General features: G+C 39.8%; 1 long non-coding RNA gene across 2 annotated transcripts in view; it reads right to left on the bottom strand.

The window, feature by feature from the left end:
• Positions 1-891: 891 nt before the first annotated feature.
• The window catches only part of LOC147356048 (uncharacterized), a 52,975-nt gene continuing 42,181 nt past the window's right edge, over positions 892-11,685 (bottom strand). Inside the window, exons 2-3 of one of the 2 annotated variants that reach the window (XR_015142574.1) lie at positions 10,063-10,224; positions 892-1,334 (exon numbers count right to left, since the gene is read on the bottom strand). This is a non-coding gene — a long non-coding RNA (uncharacterized LOC147356048). Of the gene's footprint in view, positions 1,335-7,109; positions 10,225-11,685 lie in introns of those variants that run through there. The other variant, XR_015142573.1, reaches the window with a different exon arrangement.

The raw sequence follows: 11,685 nt of genomic DNA, 5'->3' as shown, positions 1-11,685 counted from the left end.
AGCTAGTTCAAGTTCTTCTTCTGGGTGAAATTCTGGGATGATTGAAACAAGTATGTTTAATGGCCAAAAATAACATTTTTTACCCTGTCAAATGTACGCTGTGAGGTGGGACAATACTGATAATAAACTACTGAAGTCAGGTTTCGAAAGCTTGAAAGCAAAGTATCTTCTGCATAAACAGTGTTTCTTTGATTTTTTTCTGCCTCCATACATACTATTATATCATGGCATAAGTAAATTCTAAAGTCCATTTTCTAATGAATAATTCTTTGGGAAATTAAAAGTTATTTAAAAAGTGTAAGAAAAATGTTAAAAAGCTTAATCGACACTGTTTCCAGCACAAATTCCGCTCAGAGTGAAACAAGTCTAATACACTGGGCATTCTGCAAAATGTCCAATCGACAACAAACAAGCAAAATCCAAATCCAGACCTGGAACCGAACTCCTCCTTAACAGCTGTTCTTCTCAGTATTTGAGAGAGTGGTTTGACTTCAGTAGAAACGGGGTGAAGGGGAGGGCTTTTGCTGCCTGTCCCAACGTGGGGGCCAGTGGAGAGGTCTCTGTCAAAAGGCCTTTCCTAGGGTGTACTGCTACCCACCTGGCATGTTATGAGTGGACTCGGGAGTGTTACCCTCTGCTGTGTCAAGCACACACATCCTTCTGTGCATCTCCCCATCAGACCTGGACCAAGGGATGGCGTCCCCACCCCCATCAGACCTGGACCAAGGGATGGCGTCCCCACCCCCATCAGACCTGGACCAAGGGGTGGCGTTCCCACCTGCTGAATGGCGGCCCAGACTCTCCCGTGCACACGGACCCCGTCCATTAAAAGTGCATCGCTGGCATTTTACCTGAGTCTCTGCACAACATAAATGCCGTGTGAAAATGCCATCAATGAAAATAATTTTGGTTTTATTGATTCTGAACATAATTCATCTATCTGTGAATGTCCAGGAACAACACAAAATTGATACAGAATGTCCTATGACTCAGTGTCTGCTGATGAAAAGTGAATTCTACTGAAGACAGTAAGAAAGGCAAGTGGCACAGATGGCAACAAAAAGCAATTGTAGAGAATACATTGGATATTTTGCATCTGATTCTAAAATTTTTTAATATTCATATTACTATCTTTCTTAGAAACCAGAATTGTTAATGATTACAAATATCAGCTCCAGGCAGACGGCAAAGCAAGATTTTCTAAAGTTGTAAAGGTAAACAAGCCATTTACTATGCAAACAAATATTGTTTTTATGGTTATTTAAACACTCACTCTACATTGGAGTATTGAAATCCTAGGAGAGGCACAGATCTTCTGATCATCACAGGAAGAGCTAGAAAAAATGGACAAAGTCCTTAAGCATATGTAGGATCAAGAGCATAGGGAAAATGCAGTAAACACGGTGCTCAATCATTTCTAACCAGAAGGGGAATCAGAGATTACAGTCACTAGAATAGAAGTCATAAATATTTAGAATCAACCCTTAAATTATGAGAGAGAGGATTAATTTCATCGGGTATAAAATTCCACAAGTAATAACTAAACAAAGAGAAACACTAAATTAGGTTGGAGCTGAAGGCCAATACAAATACTCACTGGGAAATACTGCTATGTTTTGGAGGAAATGTAAGAAAGAGAAAAATATATAGATAAAATGTGTAAACTAAATGCAAATCATCCATCATCGTATTTTTGCAGAGATCTGCTCTGAATCAGAGCAGTCTTCAATCAGGTCTGCAGCAAACCAATTCAGTTTCAAGGAGATCCCTAGTAATAATTTTGATTAATGAGGTAATTGTAGGGTGTTACTAAAATCCATTTTATTCTCAACTTGCTGAATAAAAAGCACTAATGCTCTTACAATGAAGGTAATAATTATTTGTGGCCATTTCAATGATAAATTCACAGTAAATCCATCCAGTAGTTATTCTCTTCAATTCTTTAAAAAAAGATGAAAGCATTCTGATTGAACAGTATATAGATTTTATCAGTTCAAAACTTCACTGCAGATATTTCGTGAAGCCAAAGTATAGTCGAGCTTGCCCAGCAATGAATAATTTTGCACTTCCTTTGGAGATCTCTAGCAAATCCATAAGGATCTGAAAAGTCTCTGTTAATGCGGACATTATGTGAGGCTCTCCAGCGCACAATGATTCCCACAGCACTGTGAGACTCAGGTCCTGAGCTTATATTAATTCATTTTCTTCCAACGATTTAGAGCACGACTTGAGAAAATGGCGGCAGAGTGAGGTCCTCCGGTGAACAGACCATGGTGAGCACTGTGTGAACAGGGCCTCCATTAGCTCTCTCAGAAGCACTCTGCACGTCGCACGGCTACATTTGGCACTGGCTCACCGTGTGCAGTGATGGCCATGAGGAGGAAGACAGTATCTGCTACCTCTAAGTGGTTCAGGTTGCGACAAGTTACTCCTTTGTGTACGGTTCCAAAGTGAGGTTGGTACAAAAGAGTGTACCCTCCAAGATCCAAGCTTCTTGAGCTGCCAGGAAAATCTCAAAACAATTAGGGCTCTTTGGAATGCGCGGTTAACTTCCTGCTGTAGGACAGGAACGCCAGCTGCTCCTGCAGCAGTGGGCCTCCAGACGTCAAGGCTGTGTGGATAGTGAGGTAATTGCAGGAAGGAAGGGATACAATTTTGTTATCACAGATTACCATCCCCATTGAAAACCATGGCTACGGCATTAATATCAGCGCTTCAGAGGAACGCAGCGTGAACGCGAGGTCCCGGCGTTCAAGTGTGGAGGTTTGTACAGTTGCTGCTGTGCAAAAAGATGGGTCAGGATGATTAAATGTGGGAGCCAAAGAGAGGGACCCCCCTCAAAGAGACAAAGAGACGGAGCCCCCCCCTCAGAGCTACAGGCTACCAGGCCTTATCAGTGAAAGTAGGTCTTGTAAGACCAAGAGCCAAATAACAAGGTTTAAATTTAATATAAGTGTTCTGGAACTATGGCTTGCCCATTGCATTAAGAAAAACAAAATGTTTAGACAAAAGATTAATTAATCAACAACTCCATTGAGGACTATCTTTGGTCATTAGCGACTGAATATGGGAAAATGGGTGGTGATTTTCCAGTGTTCATCCAAGAATAATCTCTTTCTCAATTTCTCCTGCTGTGTTATCAATAGACCACAAATGATCAAAAGCTCTATAGACTTTTAAAGAATATTTGTTGGAGTACAGTTGCTAAACAGTGTTGTGTTAGTTTCAGGTGTACGGTAAAGTGAATCTGTCATAAATATATATATATATATGTATATATATGCATCTTTTTTAGATTTTTTCCATACAGTTCCTTGCAGAGTATTGAGTAGCGTTCCCTGTGCTATACATCAGGTCCTAAGGACCTAATTCAATATTTTGGACCTAATTTATATATTGTAGTGTGTACATGTCAATCTCAATATAAACTTTTATTTCAAAGCTAGAACTAAGATGCCATATTTCTATCTGGGAATTTTAAACGACCTTCTTTTGGCATATTCCACTGGCAAAACCAGTCTATATTTATTCCCAGATTATTAAAATTAATTAAAAAGTCAGTTTAACAATTTCTTGCCTTTCTGTCTAAGGATCTCAATTACTTATATGCTGAATGTAGAAAAAAAAATTTTTTTTTGACTCGTGGACCATTTTTTTATAGTCTTTACTGAATTTGTTCAATATTGCTTCTGTTTTATGTTTTGTTTTTTGGGCTGCCAGGCATGTGAGATCTTAGGATCGAATCCACAGCCCCTGCACTGGAAGGCGAAGTCTTGACCACTGGACTGCCAGGGAGGGCCAACAGAACGTTTTTTTAAATGCTGCTTGTAAGTGAACAGAACAGTCAGTGCTTTGGTTCACCTACGAACATGGCAGTGTCAAGGATGGGGTCTGCAAAGTGCTTGATTCTGGATTCATTCTACCAGCCATGAAGATAAAGTCCTTCTCATTTCCCCTCACTTCAAAAACTGTCTCCTACTAAAACACCCAGGTGTTCGTGGCTTCTGTGGGCAATAGCATATTACTACTGGCTTACACTGAGCTAAGAGCAGTCAAATCACCTTTGCAATTCTTAAGCCAGGCCTTCCCACCCTGTAGAATTTTGGAGTTAGGACAAGACTATAAGCCTGTCTTGTTGAACCTGCCCTATTGTTTCTGACTAAGGCACAACTGATGGCATGATTCCAGGAGACCCTTGAAAATATTTTTTTGAATCCTGAGTAATTTATTCAAAATATTATATTCCCTGGAGTTTAATAACATCCTAAAAATCATAAGATCTTACCAAGTGCAGTGCATTTAAGGTACAAAACATATAAGAACAAGAGCTAATGTGTACATCGGGAGGGGGAAGAATTTGAGGGTGAACAATGATAAATTCTTTTCTGACAAGTGGAAAAGCAATAATTAAGGGAAAATATGAACAAAATACTGACACCTAAGTGTTTGCTGGTGTAGGAAAACAAACTTTTACATTGTAGTAGGCATTTAAAAACGTTTTTAGCTAATTTAAATCCCTGTTTGAGAGTAGTGCATCCGTTTTGTTTTTAAGGTTTCCTGTCTTTCAGTGGTACGTGAAGACTCTTATTAAAAACATTTGCTCTCATAAGTCATTCTTTCCAGTGACAAAGATGATTTGGTCTATTGCCAATGAGTAAACCCAAATTCATACAACTCCTTTATTTCTTTATATTTAGAGCCTTTGCCATTTCCAATAAAAAGTTACCAAGTCAGACGGAGAAGCTCCATCTGAGGCTGAGCCCATCTCCAGGGCCGGGGATGTCCCTGGTCCTGGCTCACCTGATAACTTGGCAGAAATGCAGGTTCTCAGGCCCTGCTGACTAACCAGAAACCGGGCATAACACCCAGCAATTTTTATTTCAACAAGCCTTTCAACTCATCTGAGGCAATGAAATTCTGAGGAACTTTGACCTAGGACATCTGTGGTAATCAAAATGTTTCCTCAGTCACTAAACAGCAAGCAACAGTCTCATAGTATATAAGTAAAAGAAATGGCCATTTCTTTTACATTTCAACATATTTGCTATAAAAGTGTTTTGTTTTAAAAAAAAAAGTGTTTTGTTACTTTTCACAATTCCCTTGTGTTGATAATTATCTCATATCCACACCCCCACCGTGTTTGCATGTTATTTATTACTGGGGAGCACCTTCACTGTAATTAAAAACATGCACATACTGAAATAAACATTGTCACTCTGAGCTCTTAGATTCCTTTTAAAAAAAATATTTTTGAGATTCCTAGATTTTAGGTGCTGCAGAAACTCTTGCATTACAGAGCTATTCTTCACCTGATACATACCAGTTGTTTATGCAGAGTTTCTACGACAGGATTGTGAAGAGCCAACCTAACTCATTTTGTAGTGAGATAAGAGAAGAAATGAAACATGTTTAGACAAGTGGTTCTCCGCCAGGGACCATGTCTGCAGACATCCATGTGGTGGGGAGGGAGCTACCCCATCTAGTGAATAGAGGCCAAGGATGCTGACAAAAACCCTGCAATGCATAGGAAATCTCCCACATCCATAATTATCTGGTTCAAAGTATCAATAGCACTTCTGTTGAGAAGTTTTGGCCTAGAGAAAAATGAAGTCATATTTCATCACACTAAATTAGTGATAGTCACTGTAATTGGCACTTGAGAAGACTCTTAAGAGTCCCTTGGACTGCAAGGAGATCAAACCAGTCAATTCTAAAAGAAATAAACCCTGGATATTCATTGGAAGGACTGATGCTGAAGCTGGAGCTCCAATACTTTGGCCACTTGATGCAAAGAGCTGACTCATCAGCAAAGACCCTAACGCTGGAAATATTGAAAGCAGAAGAGGGCAGCAGAGGATGAGATGGTTGGATGGCATCACTGACTCAATGGACATGAGTTTGAGTGAACTCTGGGAGATAGTGAAGGACAGGGAAGCCTGGCGTGCTGCAGTCCATGGGGTTGCAAAGGGTCGGACATGATTTAGCAACTGAACAACATCTATAATTTCCATGTTACCCACTTGGGAAGCCAAAGTCTTTCACCACAGCTGTACAACCCTGGAACCCTTTCTTATACTCAAAATCTCCAATTCCACACCAACCCTCAGGCCCCGAGGAGAGCTTTCCTTCTCAGCAGAGAAAGTACAGCTAATTATTACAGACCAGCATTGAATCCCCTTTTAGGAGCTCACATTTTTTTTGCATTGGCATTTTGAATTCTTGGCATGTTGCCTTGTGTGAATGTTCAGCTCTGTTAGTCAACTTCTTCTTTCCAAAAACATGTTATTTACTTGAAAGAAGACTTCATCTTGAAAAAAAAAAAAACCCACCATTTACTTCACTATCTATAAGTTTATTGCTCTTAACAAGATTCTTTTTACATTTCATCTTTTTTCTCAATTTTCTTTATGATTGAACTCTATCAGTCAGGTTGATAAAATATTAAAGCATAGCCCAGTTACTAAACAAAACATATTTTCCATTAGCAAACATCTTTCAATGGTCCTTTCAGCAATTCCTGCGACAGTTCTGAAAATGTTTTCCAAAGGCATGTGATGACTTTTTCTTTTGTTAGCCAAAGGATGTTTCTAGGCTTCTGTGGCTAAAGATGCCATTCAAAATTCAGTAGAATTGTGCGACATGAAATTTAACAGTGGACAGATGTTACTATGCATATATAATTTATCTGCGAGTACAAAGCACAGACTGGGAGCACTGTATTTCTGTGTAATCTGATTAGAATTTTCACGGAGCTACATCCTTGGACACTATCTCTAGAAAGCAAGCAGGTGACTCACAGCTGCACTCCACCGTTTCCGAGGATCGTAGGAAAGGCAATTCGAGGTAAAGCCTAATTAACTCTGCAATGTTTGATCCTGGATATCTTTAAGAAAAGCATAGTTCCCACCCACCTGCAAACTCTGATGTTAGCCATGAACTTCTTCGTTGCGTTAAGAAAGGAAATACTAAACCCCATTGCTACAGAATGGTACGCAGAACGGTGCGCAGGAAAGGTAACCATGCACAACCCTGTGTGTGCGGATTCCTCCCACTCTTTTCCTTAGATCCGCATTCTGTTACATTTCCTGCTCTCTGTTATATAAATTACCGGGCTTCCTGGGTGTCACTAGAGGTAAAGAACCTGCCTGCCAATGCAGGTTAGATGTAAGAGATGTGGGTTCGATCCCTGGGTTGGGAAGATGCCCTGGAGGAGGAAAATAGCATTCCATTTCTACACTCCAGTATTCTTGCTTGAAAAATCCCATGGACAGTGGGGTCTGGCAGACTGCCATCCATAGGGTCACACAGAGTCGGACAAGACTGAAGCAAGTTAGCACACACGCTTGTAAATTATGACAGTAATAGAGACAACTCAGATCTTTATGCTGTTTCACTGAATTTGGAGTCCCTGAAACACATATCAAGATTGAACATGAAATCAATCCCCAAACTACTGTCTAAATCTTTTTAAAAAATTTTATTTCACTTAAATGTTTAACAAAGTTTGGAGACCGAAATTTATGCCCTGAATAAGCAGCGAGAGTTTAATTATAGAAACTGATAACCTCCTGATTTTTATTATTTCATCAAAATGCCCACTTTTAATGGAAGAGGTGGCTGTCTTTTAAATATTTTCATCAAAGTGTACTTTAAACTGAAAAGTTAACCAGCTTCTATCTATCTACCTATCTATAAGACTTGCATATTTAACCTTAAGACAGTGGGTCAGGCTTTTTGAAGGTCAGATCGTCTACTTGTTTAATTTATAAAAATACTAATTTGCAGTAACATCGATAAACACATTTCCATGTGACATTTTCAAAGATTAATCTGAGGAAATATTTCTTTTCTGAGTTGTCTGATATCCCAGACAAATTAGAAAGCCAGTTTAGGGGTATAATTAAAAATGTAAAAGCTTTGATTCTCAAACATATTTTGGGGTGTGCATAATATCTTTTTAAACAAGAAGTCTACTATGTTTTCAAGAGCAAACGGTATTTTCTCTAGAATCACCGACTGCCTTGAATAATGGGATCTCGCTGTTTATCTGCAGTAGATCCCTTCCCCTCTCCCTCTTCTGCCAGTTCTTATGAGAATACTCAGAAGTGGAAGGTAGGGATTTTTCTCATTCATTTTTTAGGAGCACAAGGTTAGTGATGGAAAAGAAGTTCTGTATTCCCAACATCCTTGGAACAACTTACCTTCTTTTCTTCTGGGAGATCCTTTTTGTTCTGATCGCAACTATGTGACTACGAGTAACACGCAATTGGGATACACAAAAGTCAAAAGGGTGTTGTACTTATACACAAAATGAATATTCATTCATGTGCGTAGTTTGTACATGGTTTACATACTTCATATGATGATTAAAGGACATTTTGTTCCGTGATTGATACCCCCAGGCAGCTTCAATATATATCGCCTACTGAATGATAGTGATATTTTATTGCAGATATATTTCCACGGTGGTATGTCTTCTCAAACATTTTTTATCCAGTCTTTGGAAAAATATTTTTCTTTTTCTAAAAATATGCAGAACTACAATTAAACCAATGGCACTTATACATAAGCAGAATGACTTTCTGGGCTTCATTTTCTTGGTTTCAATCTGAGAGACGTGTTACAAAATTTCTATGATTTCTACCGACTTTATGGCCCTATTAATTCCAATGGAAATATAAAAAGAAGGCCAGATCATGAATTGAAACACCCAGGATCACAGTGACTTATATCACCTAGACAGACACCTATATCTCACCATTTTGTGAGTGATCCTGTTACTATTATAATTTATTCTTCAGATCATGCCATCTACAAGCCAGACTGCCTGACATCCATATGTGCCTACGTGTTCTTGAAAACCATTCTGGGGGAGGGATTCTTTCTGAAAATCTACGGCCACAGCATTTTCGAAAATGAACAAGGTCAAGTGAGGACGCCTCTGAGATGCAGTGTCTTCTTTTTTTTTAAAGTCTGTTTTGTTGCCTGGGAGGCCCCAGCATGGAGCAGTGGTCAGAGGCCAAGCAACTAGTGTCTTTGAAAAAAAAAAAAAGGTAAAAAGGGTAAAAACTGTGAGGAAGGAAAATAATACATGGAATTGTCAAAGACAGGGAGGGAATCTAAGTGAATGGGGAGTGGGAAGCAGAGACAGACAGGAACCTAGCAAGCAATCCCGACCTTGCGGAGGGTCTACACCACTGAGTCAGGAGTGTGCCGTCAAGTCCTTCCCAGACTCTGAGCCAAGTGACTGCCTCTTTAAACTGCCTCATCCAACAGCCGATTCAGTTGCCACCACAGAAATAGAAATTACAGCTTTCAACCCTTCATTTTATCCCTCTTACCTATAATCCTCTAGTTCCAGTCTGTCTGACCACTTGACAACGTTGTTGGTTTTTTTTTTCTTTTTTAAATTAGCACGGCTTTGGGGGACCGCTTAAACATGCTTCACTCACAGACAACAGTAGATATCCCTCGAAACTCTTGATGAGGAAAAAAAAACAACCCTGCTGAGAACATAAAATGGCACAGAGAACTCACAGAACGGATTCTCATAATTGAGGCTGTCGTGTGTCTTATTAAAAGCCATCAATTTACCTGGAGGTCTTTCTTTAAAACCTGTTAAGATTCTTCACAGATTCTACATAAAGATTTTTTTTTCTTTCTAAGGCTCACTGATCTCCTTTCACGTGTGTGTTGTTTGCTGGGTCCTTCAAAGGGCTTCACGCTTTACTTTCATATTTAAAAAGAGTCACGATGAAGGCCATTCTTTGAATGCAGTGCCTTCAGAGGGACCAAGATGCTTATTATAACTGCCCTGATGAGCCCGTCAGAGCCTCTTGTGACTCCCAGGCTCCTCTAATGTGTATTTAGGTGTCCTGCCGGATGGCTTGCCTAAGTGATGTGGCTCAGATTTGATGAAAGGATAGCAAATAACATCAATTATAAAGGACATATGTTAATGAGAAGAAGAAAAGAGAGAGGGAGTCTGGGGTGGGGGGAAGAAGAAATTACCCACAATAGACAGAACAAAGCATTTCAACCGAACAAAAAGAAATGCCGTACCTGAATCATGTCCTAATTTTAGGGCATGACTGTGTTCTTTAGAGGTATATGTCTTTGGAGACGTAACATATTTCTTCAGCCTTTGTGGGACTGGCATTGAAGGTGTAGATCAAACCGCCTTCAGTTTCCTTTACGGACTTGTTGGTAATTTTGCCATGATCCCTGTACAGAACAAAGATACTATGTAAAGCTCAGGTCATGGAAAGCCAAATAGCTAAAACTGATTTTTATCTTTTTACAGAAATGTTCTCCAATCTGGCAATCCATAGAGATCTGCCAATTTTTCATATCCTAAATTTTCCCATTCTTAGGGTTACCCGTTTAACCCAGAAAACATTGCATGCCACTCCTCCCCCGTAAAATAACAAGCAGAGACCCCTGAAAAGATAAAACAGATAGTTTTGCCAACCTCCACTAGGCTAATTAATTATAAGCATTAGTTTTCCTTTAGATGTACTTCCCATGTGTAAAAAGATTTTAAAATATTAAATACTATTAGCTCAATTGATAAATAAACCTAGATTTCATCCCCAAACCCATTAAATATATTTGCTTTATTTTTATCATCTAATTTCTCTAAAGAGACTAATTTATCTACCTAAATAATCCTGTGCTATATCTCTGTCGTTCTTCTAGTCTACAATAATGCTTGAAATTTCAAAAATGGAAATGTCGAACGTGATTAAGCAATGTGGTCTCTTCCTTTCAAGTAAACTAAATGAAGACAAACAACGTGCTCCCCCCTTTACTACGGAGCCAGAGAAGCCTGGCATCTTGTTGTAAAAAATACCGTACAAGACAGTGTTGTGGGTTTGTGAGTTTGTTGATCTTCTTCAGTTAGACAGTGCATTCCCTCTTTAGTAATGTATCTCTGTTACTTTTACTTAAAAAGACTACCCATGTTCTCTGTCCAGGTGACATGTGTTTCCTTCCCACACTTCTCTTCTATGCTCCTAGGCACTTGGGGTGAGGCTCTCGAGACAGTTCAGGGGCGCAGGCGAAGGATGAAGTGACAAGGAGGGGCGATGGGCGCCCACGAGTCTCCCCCTGCCACCACGAGGGGCCTCCCCAGCAGAGGCTGTGGGTGTGGCATTGCGGGGAGGCGCTTAGCACAGCTCCTGTTTTTAGCCAGGGAGCGGGAAGGGGCCGGGCTGGGGACCAGTCTGATTCACGGGGGCTCACCCAGCTACTCTGTGCACATCCGCTTAAAGGAGGCAAACCACTAACAAGTGGAGAAACAGTTCATTTAAAGAGATATGTCAGATATGCTTTAAGAAATTCAAAGTCCCAGTGTCAGCTTTAACATCACGGAAGGGTGAAACACTCTGAAAAGGCCACGCATACACACCCATCAACCTCTGAGGTATGGTGATGGCTGAGATTCTTAACTGATTTATTTTACTAAATGTACAAGGAACTTCCTGTTTCTGTTCATGACACCAAATTGTTCTTCATGTGAAATTTAAAGTTTTCAGACAGGACTGGAATTTAACAAGCCCCCTGCCCCTATGCACACACATATGTCTGCATTTTGGAGCCCATGTGGCATTCGTAGGTTTACCCTCAAACAATTTTCTGTGATTGGCAAAATTCCTCCTATAATAAATTGTGAAACTGGGGCTC

This window comes from Bos grunniens, chromosome 16 (assembly GCF_055505025.1).
Source record: "Bos grunniens cultivar Pamir isolate PY7600 chromosome 16, Bosgru_T2T1.0, whole genome shotgun sequence".
Taxonomy (NCBI): Eukaryota; Metazoa; Chordata; class Mammalia; order Artiodactyla; family Bovidae; genus Bos; species Bos grunniens.
This window is presented reverse-complemented; position numbering and strand designations above follow the sequence as displayed.